Source organism: Echinops telfairi, unplaced genomic scaffold (assembly GCF_000313985.2).
Source record: "Echinops telfairi isolate 266 unplaced genomic scaffold, ASM31398v2 ScPeMD7_42;HRSCAF=159, whole genome shotgun sequence".
Taxonomy (NCBI): domain Eukaryota; kingdom Metazoa; phylum Chordata; class Mammalia; order Afrosoricida; family Tenrecidae; genus Echinops; species Echinops telfairi.
In genome coordinates, this window is record NW_022103940.1 from 110,171 (window position 1) to 117,740 (window position 7,570).

The window sequence follows — 7,570 nt, forward strand, 5'->3', positions numbered from 1 at the left end:
TTGAAGATAAACAAGCGGCCATGTAGCTGAGAAGCAACAAATTCCACATGGAGGAAGCACACCAGCCTATGTGATCAGGAGGTGTTGATGGGGTCAGGTATAAGGCATCAAAGACCCAGAACAAAAAGTCATATCATTGTGAATGAGCAGGAGGGCAAAATGGAGACCCAAAGCCCATCTGTAGACAATTGGACATCCTCTTACAGAAGGATCACAAAGAAGAGATGATCCAGTGAGGGTGCAGTATAGCACCGATGAAACATAAAAGCTTTCCTCTAGTTCTTTAATGCTCTCCCCCACTATCATGACCCCACTTCTACCTTACAAATCTGGCTAGACTAGAGCATGTTACACTGGTACAGATAATTGCTTGCAACACAGGGAATCCAGGACAGATAAACTTCTCAGGACCAATAATGAGAGTAGCTATACCAGGAGGGTAAGGGGAAGGTTGGGGGAGAAAGGGGGAACCAATCACAATGTTCGATATATAAGCCCCTCCTAAGGGGATAGACAACAGAAGTCAGTGAAGGGAGACATCAATCAGTGAATGACATGAAAAAATAATACTTTATAAATTATCAACGGTTTATGAGGGAAAGAGGGTGGGGAGGGAGCGGGAAAATGAGAAGTTGATACCAAGGGCTCAAGAAAAAAGAAAATATTTTGAGAATGATGATGGCAACAAATGTAAAAATGTGCTTGAAACAATGTATGGATGTATGGATTGTGATAAGAGCTGTAAGAGCTCCCAATAAAATGATTTTTAAAAAGAAAAAAAATGCTCCATTAGAAGAAGAAGCAAAGGATGACTACCACACAACTGGAATTGACAGTCTTTAGACCTTGAATGATAACCCTGCCTTAGTGGTGTCCAAAGAAAGGAGACCCAGAACAACGCAATGTTCCCCTTGCATTAGTATGACAGGTTTTTATCTGATAACCAGTGATCTGTACTTGTAAGAAATGATACAGGAAAATTTCCCCTAACACCAACCCCCATGCTCAGTGTCAACAGAGTTCAATTAATTAAGATATCAATCTGTACAAAACAAGATCTCAATGATTACAGCTCACAATTGGACTGTACTTTCATAGATTCTTAATATCAACAATATGTTAAACTTTATGTCATTGGATAAATTATTGATGTTATCAATGCAATTGTCTTATACCCCAGGTGGATGATTGACAATGTTTTTTTCTTTTTTGTTTCTTTGGTTTTTTGCCTTTTGTTTTGTTTTTGTTGGTGGTGGTTTTTTTTTGTCATAATATAACCGCCAGACTAAACCAGAGTGATTCATATCCCATGGACAAGCAAATGCATTCTGGGCTCCCACATAATTCTAGCCCCAATTCTAGAACGGTTAGTTCTTATAACATGACCATGCTACATAATAACCTTAATGAAGAGATCAGTGAAAAGAAGCCCCCTACAGCACAGTGGTGAGAAAAAAGTATATGTCCATGGCTATCAATTGGAATCATGTCAGGAGCTTAAAGGCTTGTATTCTAAATGAGGCGTCAACTCAATCCACACTGAGAAGCACACCAACATGTGTGATCCAAAAATGATGTTACCAAAATCCAGATATGATGAAGGGAAAAGTATCAGAGCTTAAATTGTGAACACCCAATCTGTAGAAGGCATGGAAGATAGTGGGAGCTCAAATCCATCTGAATATCAGATTAAGCGTCTGGAAGATCTCCCATAGCCACAGGCAAGAGATTCTAACAGATTTACTATCAGAGAGAGATTATTGTGTACTTGAATATGGTGGATTGAACCATGGCAAAACAGGATACTTGGCCAGTTGACCTCCCTCTTGACCCAGGCTAAATTTGCTCTTAGTTCAAGAATTTCTTGTTAGTTCCATGATAGAAATTTCTTCTCTTGCCTATTAAATATTGATAGTGGTATTTTCTTTCTTCCTCTTTACTTGTATTTTTGTCTTTATATTAATATTATTATTTTCTTCTTGAAGTTTCTTTTTTTTGTTTCTTATTTTTTCTGTTGGTTTTCCCAGTTTGTGGAGGAGTGTATACATAGACACAATAACTGATGCAATGGTTTATTAGGGACATGGGGGTGGAGGATTGGAGGGTTCGGGTATTTGGGGAGCAAATGTGGGAGGAGTGCACATTAGAACTTATTGTGATGATGCACATAAAACTCTTTTTAAAAGCTATTTTCTATGGAAGTGCATGATATGTGAATACTCTATCAAGTATTAAAAAGAAAGTCAAACTTGATCAGTGCTTACCGTGGGTGAAGGTGGAAGAATTTTTGTTAGGAGACATTGAGTTTGCCACAATTAAAAAATATAATTGCATGAATAACAGTAAGTACAAAGAAAAATAAAATGTTCTAGTATTGATTGTGGTAACGAGTGTTTAACTATTCTTGATATTGGTGAATTATTGAATTGTATGACATGTGGATGAATTGCCAATGAAACTATTTTAAAAAAAATCATATCATAAACCTCATCAATGACAAAATATAAAACACAGAAAACCTCGGTTCAAGAAAAAGTAGAATATAATAGAAACTAGTAACAAAATGAAAATGGGTCAAAAGGGAAAAAATATGTTAAATTTTAACCTATATAATGAAGTTAGAAACTATATTGGTTAAAAATGTTTAAATTATATTATCAGCCAAAGTCATGTAGCTTTTAGGAAAAATAGCACTAATTCGTTGGAAATATCTGATAACTGTAATCAAAACCTTGATACTTAATTTTTCTTATTATTTTTGTGGGTAGGTGGTGTCTAGTCAGTTTAAACTTAAAGTAATCCTATACACAAAAGATGAAACATTATCTAGTCCTTTACCATCCTTAAAATTGTTTCTATGCTTGTATCCATTGTTGCAGCCACTGTATCAATTCATCTTCTTAGGGTCTTTATCTCTTTTATTCCTGACTTTCTGCGTTACCAAGGATGGTGCCCTTCTCCAGAAACTGTTTTGTCCTGAATATGTGTGTAGGGTTTTTAAGGTGAACTCTCCTCATTCTCATTCCTCTTTTTTTTAAATTGTTTTGTTAGGGGCTCATACAACTCTTATCACAATCCATACATACATCAATTGTGTAAAGCACATTTGTACATCCATTGCCCTCATCATTCTCAAAATATCCACTCTCCAACCAAGCCCCTGGCATCAGCTCCTCATTTTCCCCTCCCTCCACGCTCTCCCCTCCCTCATAAACCCTTGATAATTTACAAATTATTTTGTCATATCTTGCACAGTCCAAGGTCTCCCTTCACCCACTTTTGAGGTTATACGTATGTCCTTGTAATCGGCTGCCCCTTTTCAACCTACCCTCCCTCCACCCTCCCAGTATCGCCACTCAAACTACTGGTCCTGAAGGGACCATCAACCCTGGATTCCCGGTGTTTCAAGTTCCATCTGTACCAGTTTGCATCCTCTGGTCTAGCCAGACTTGTAAGGTAGAACTGAGACCATGGTAGTGGGGGGAGGGAGGAAGCATTTAGGAACTAGAAAGCTGTATGTTTCATTGTTGCTACATCTCACCCTGACTAGCTCATGTCCTCCCTGAGACCACTCTGTGAGAGGCTGTCCAATGACCAACAAATGGGCTTTGGGTCTCCACTCCGCACTCCCCACCTCATTCACAATGATATGATTTTTTGTTCTGATGATGCCTGGTACCTGATCCCTTTGGCACCTTGTGATCATTCAGGCTGGTGTGCTTCTTCCATGTGGGCTTTGTTGCTTCTGAGCTAGGTAGCGGCTTGTTTACCTTCAAGGCTTTAAGACCCCAGACGCTATATCTTTTGATAGCCAGGCACCATCAGCTTTCTTCACCACATTTGCTTATTCAACTACTTTGTCTTCAGGGATTGTGTCGGGAAGGTGAGCATCATAGAGTACCAATTTAATAGAACACAGTATTCTTGCATTGAGGGAGTACTTGAGTGGGGGCCCAATGTCCATCTGCTACCTTAATACTAAACCTATAAATATATGCACATAGATCTATTTCCCCATCAACAAAGTCCTTGAATTAACTACAAGCTTTTATTTCTTGTTGTGTTTTGTTTTGTCATTGCTTTGTTGTTATTTTGTTGTATATTGTTGCTTGGTTTTGCTCTGTCTTGCTTTTGTGTATGTTATTATCTCTGCAGGTCTGTCTAAATAAGATAGGCTGGATGAACAATCTGGAGGAGAAAACAACAGGACAGACCGTTCCGGGGGGACATGGAGAGCAGGAGATGGAGGAAAAAGTAGTGGTGTTAACAAACTCAGGGATAAGGGCACAACAAGTGATCCAAATTGGTGGTGAGGAGGGTGTAGGAGGCCTGATAAGGCGTCATCAAGGGTAATGTAACCAAGAGGAATTACTGAAACCCAAATGGGCATGATAGTGGGATAAGAGGAAAGTAAAAAGAAATCGAGGAAAGAGCTAGGAGGCAAAGGGCATTTATAGAGGTCTAAATAAAGGCATGTACATATGTTAATATATTTATACTCATTCTCATTTCTCAAGAGTATTCTAGCTGTAATTATTTCAAGACAGATTTGTTCATTCTTCCAAAAACTCATCAACTCACTGCTTTTGAATCAAATCTGACTTTTGGCAGTCATGCTATAATCAATATTCTTCACCAACAGGAAAATTCAAAGGCATCAATTCTTCAGGGATCTTTCTATTTAATCACCCAACATTTGCATGCATATGAGATGATTGAAAACCCAAAGATTTTTCAATCCAATCCACCCACTACCATCAAGTCCACTCAGAACAACCTAATATAAGTTTTAAAGACTGTAAATCTTTTTAAGAGCATACAGGATCATCTTTCTCCTCAGGAGCACCTGGTGGTTTCCATTAACATTGTAGTTAGCAGTCCAATGCATAACCTCAAGTACCGCTAGGACATCTTATGACTTGGGACAGGTGCACCTTAGTTTTCAAAGTGACGTTGTTGCTTTTTAACATTTCAACACAAAAATTAAACTTAATATGGAAATTAATATCATGTACAAATACATTTTTATCAAAAGTAATTAAAAAACCTTTGCAGCGTACATTGAGATGAAACTTCCAAAAATTCAAACTGGATACAGAGGAGAATCTAGATGGAATATGATAGCTGAATTAGCAAAACTTAGCAATGATGGATTTTGGCTCATAGTAGATTATACTAGAAATATGTTTACATGTGTTTTATTGACCATTTAAAAGAATTCAACTGTGTGGGTCATAACAAAGTATGTATGGATAGTATTGCAAGAATGGGAATTCCAGAATACTTCAGTGTGCTCATGTGGAACCTACATGTAGAGGCAATTGTTCTAATAGAACTAGGGAATACTGAATGGTTTGAAATAAAAAAATGTAAGAGTTCAGCAATCATGTGCTTCTTCCATGTGAGTTTTGTGCTGGTGTGCTTCTTCCATGTGGGCTTTGTTGTTTCTAACCAAATGGCTGCCTCTTTATCTTCAAGCCTTTAAGACCCCAGACACTATATCTTTTGATAGCCGGGCACCATCAATTTTCTTCACCACATTTGTGTATGCACTCGCTTTGTCTTCAGCGATCCTGCCAAGAAGGTAAGAATCTCAGACTGCTGATTTGTTAGAACAAAGTGTTCTTGTGTTGAGGGATTGCTTGAGTAGGGGCACAGTGTCCATCTGTTTCCTTAATACAAAACCTATAAATATGTGTACCTAGATCTATACAATGCGGGTGCATAAGCAAACGTGGTGGGGAAAGCTGATGGTGACCCGCTATCAAAAGATACAGTGTCTGGGGTCCTATATGCTTGAATATAAACAAAGGGCCATCTAACTGAGAAACAACAAAGCCCACATGGAAGAAGTACACCAGCCTGTGAGATCACAAGACGTTGAAGGGATCAAGTATCAGGAATCAAACACCCAAAGTATCATAGCATTGTGAATGAGGGGGAGTGTGGAGTGGGGACCCAGGGCCCATCTGTGGACAATTGGACATCCCCTTGCAGAAGGGCCGCGGGGAAGAGATGAGCCAGTCAGAGTGCAGTGTAGCAATGATGAAATATACAATTTTTCTCTAGTTCTTGAATGCTTCCTTCCCCCACTATCATGATCCCAATTCTACCTTACAAATCTGGCTGGACATGAGGATGTACACTGGTACAGATAGGAACTGGAAACACAGAGGATCCACGACAGATGAGTCCCTCAGGACCAGTTGTGAGAGTGGTGGTACCGGGAGGTGGAGAAAAGGTGAGGGAGAAAGGGGGAACCGATTACCGGGATCTACATATAACCTCCTTCCTGGGGGATGGACAGCAGAGAAGTGGATGCAGGGAGACATCAGACGGTGTAAGATATGACATAACAATAATAATAATTTATAAATTATGAAGGGTTCAAGGAGGAGGGGGGAACGGGGAGGGAGCGGGAAATGAGGAGCTGATACCAAGGGCTCAAGTAGAAAGCAAATGGTTTGAGAATGATGAGGGAAACAAATAATGGATGTTTGTGTGGACTGTGATGAGTTGTACAAACTCCCAATAAAATGATTTAATTATTTTTTTTAAATGTAAGAGTTGGGATTGTATTCTTTCACCACTCCTATTTGTCTGTGTGAAAAGTTATAATGAAAATTAAGGAAAATCTGGTTACATATATTTAAAGTATACTCATTCTATTAGATTTATTATTACTAAGGGTAAAATTCAAATATGGTTTCTGTCTTTCCTCAGTAAATGAACCAAATTCAATGTGCAAGGGTCCTCTTGAACTCCAATCTCTTTGATACCATTAATGCACAAAACTGTAAATGGGGGTAGGGGTTGGGGCAGGGGAATAAGGTGGGAATGCATTCTTAAATTCTATTTAGCTGTAAAAATTTCAGACTTTGGCTGTCAGAAATTTGCCTCTTACCTTCTGAATATAAAAGTACAATTTCTTCTGAGGAAAGCTTTCAAAATTAGTGCCGAGAAATTGGTAGTTCAGCATCATTAAGCCCTAGGAAAATATATGGAGACATTGACTTAATATTTTTTATATTTTCTTATTTGCTTGTCCATCAGGGGAAAAAAAACATTCAACTGGGATTTAAAAATATCCATGACTTCCATTTTTAAGATGTAGTTATGTTCTCTGTGCTGAAAAGAGTATTCTCAAATGGGAGAAGATGATAATACACCCACGCCTTACTTAACAACAGCACTTGGTTTAAAAAAGAAGTCATTATGTGAAAATTGGCATTATATGAAAATTGGGTATGGCAAAATTGATCTCAAATGGAGAATGACTACATTGTGATTTCATTGCCAAGTTACAATCACATAACTATCAAATTATATTATTACATAACTGCTGGATTACATCATTACAAAAAACTGCCAAACCATTTAGAATCATGGCTCTGCCAGATTGATACATATCCATAACCATCATGACAAGCATTATTCTCACATCGTACCTCAGTGTTTGTTACTGCCACACTGGGTATATATATTTTTAAACATTTTATTAGGGGCTCATACAACTGTTATCGCAATCCATACACACATCAATTGTGTAAAGCGCATTTGTACATCATTC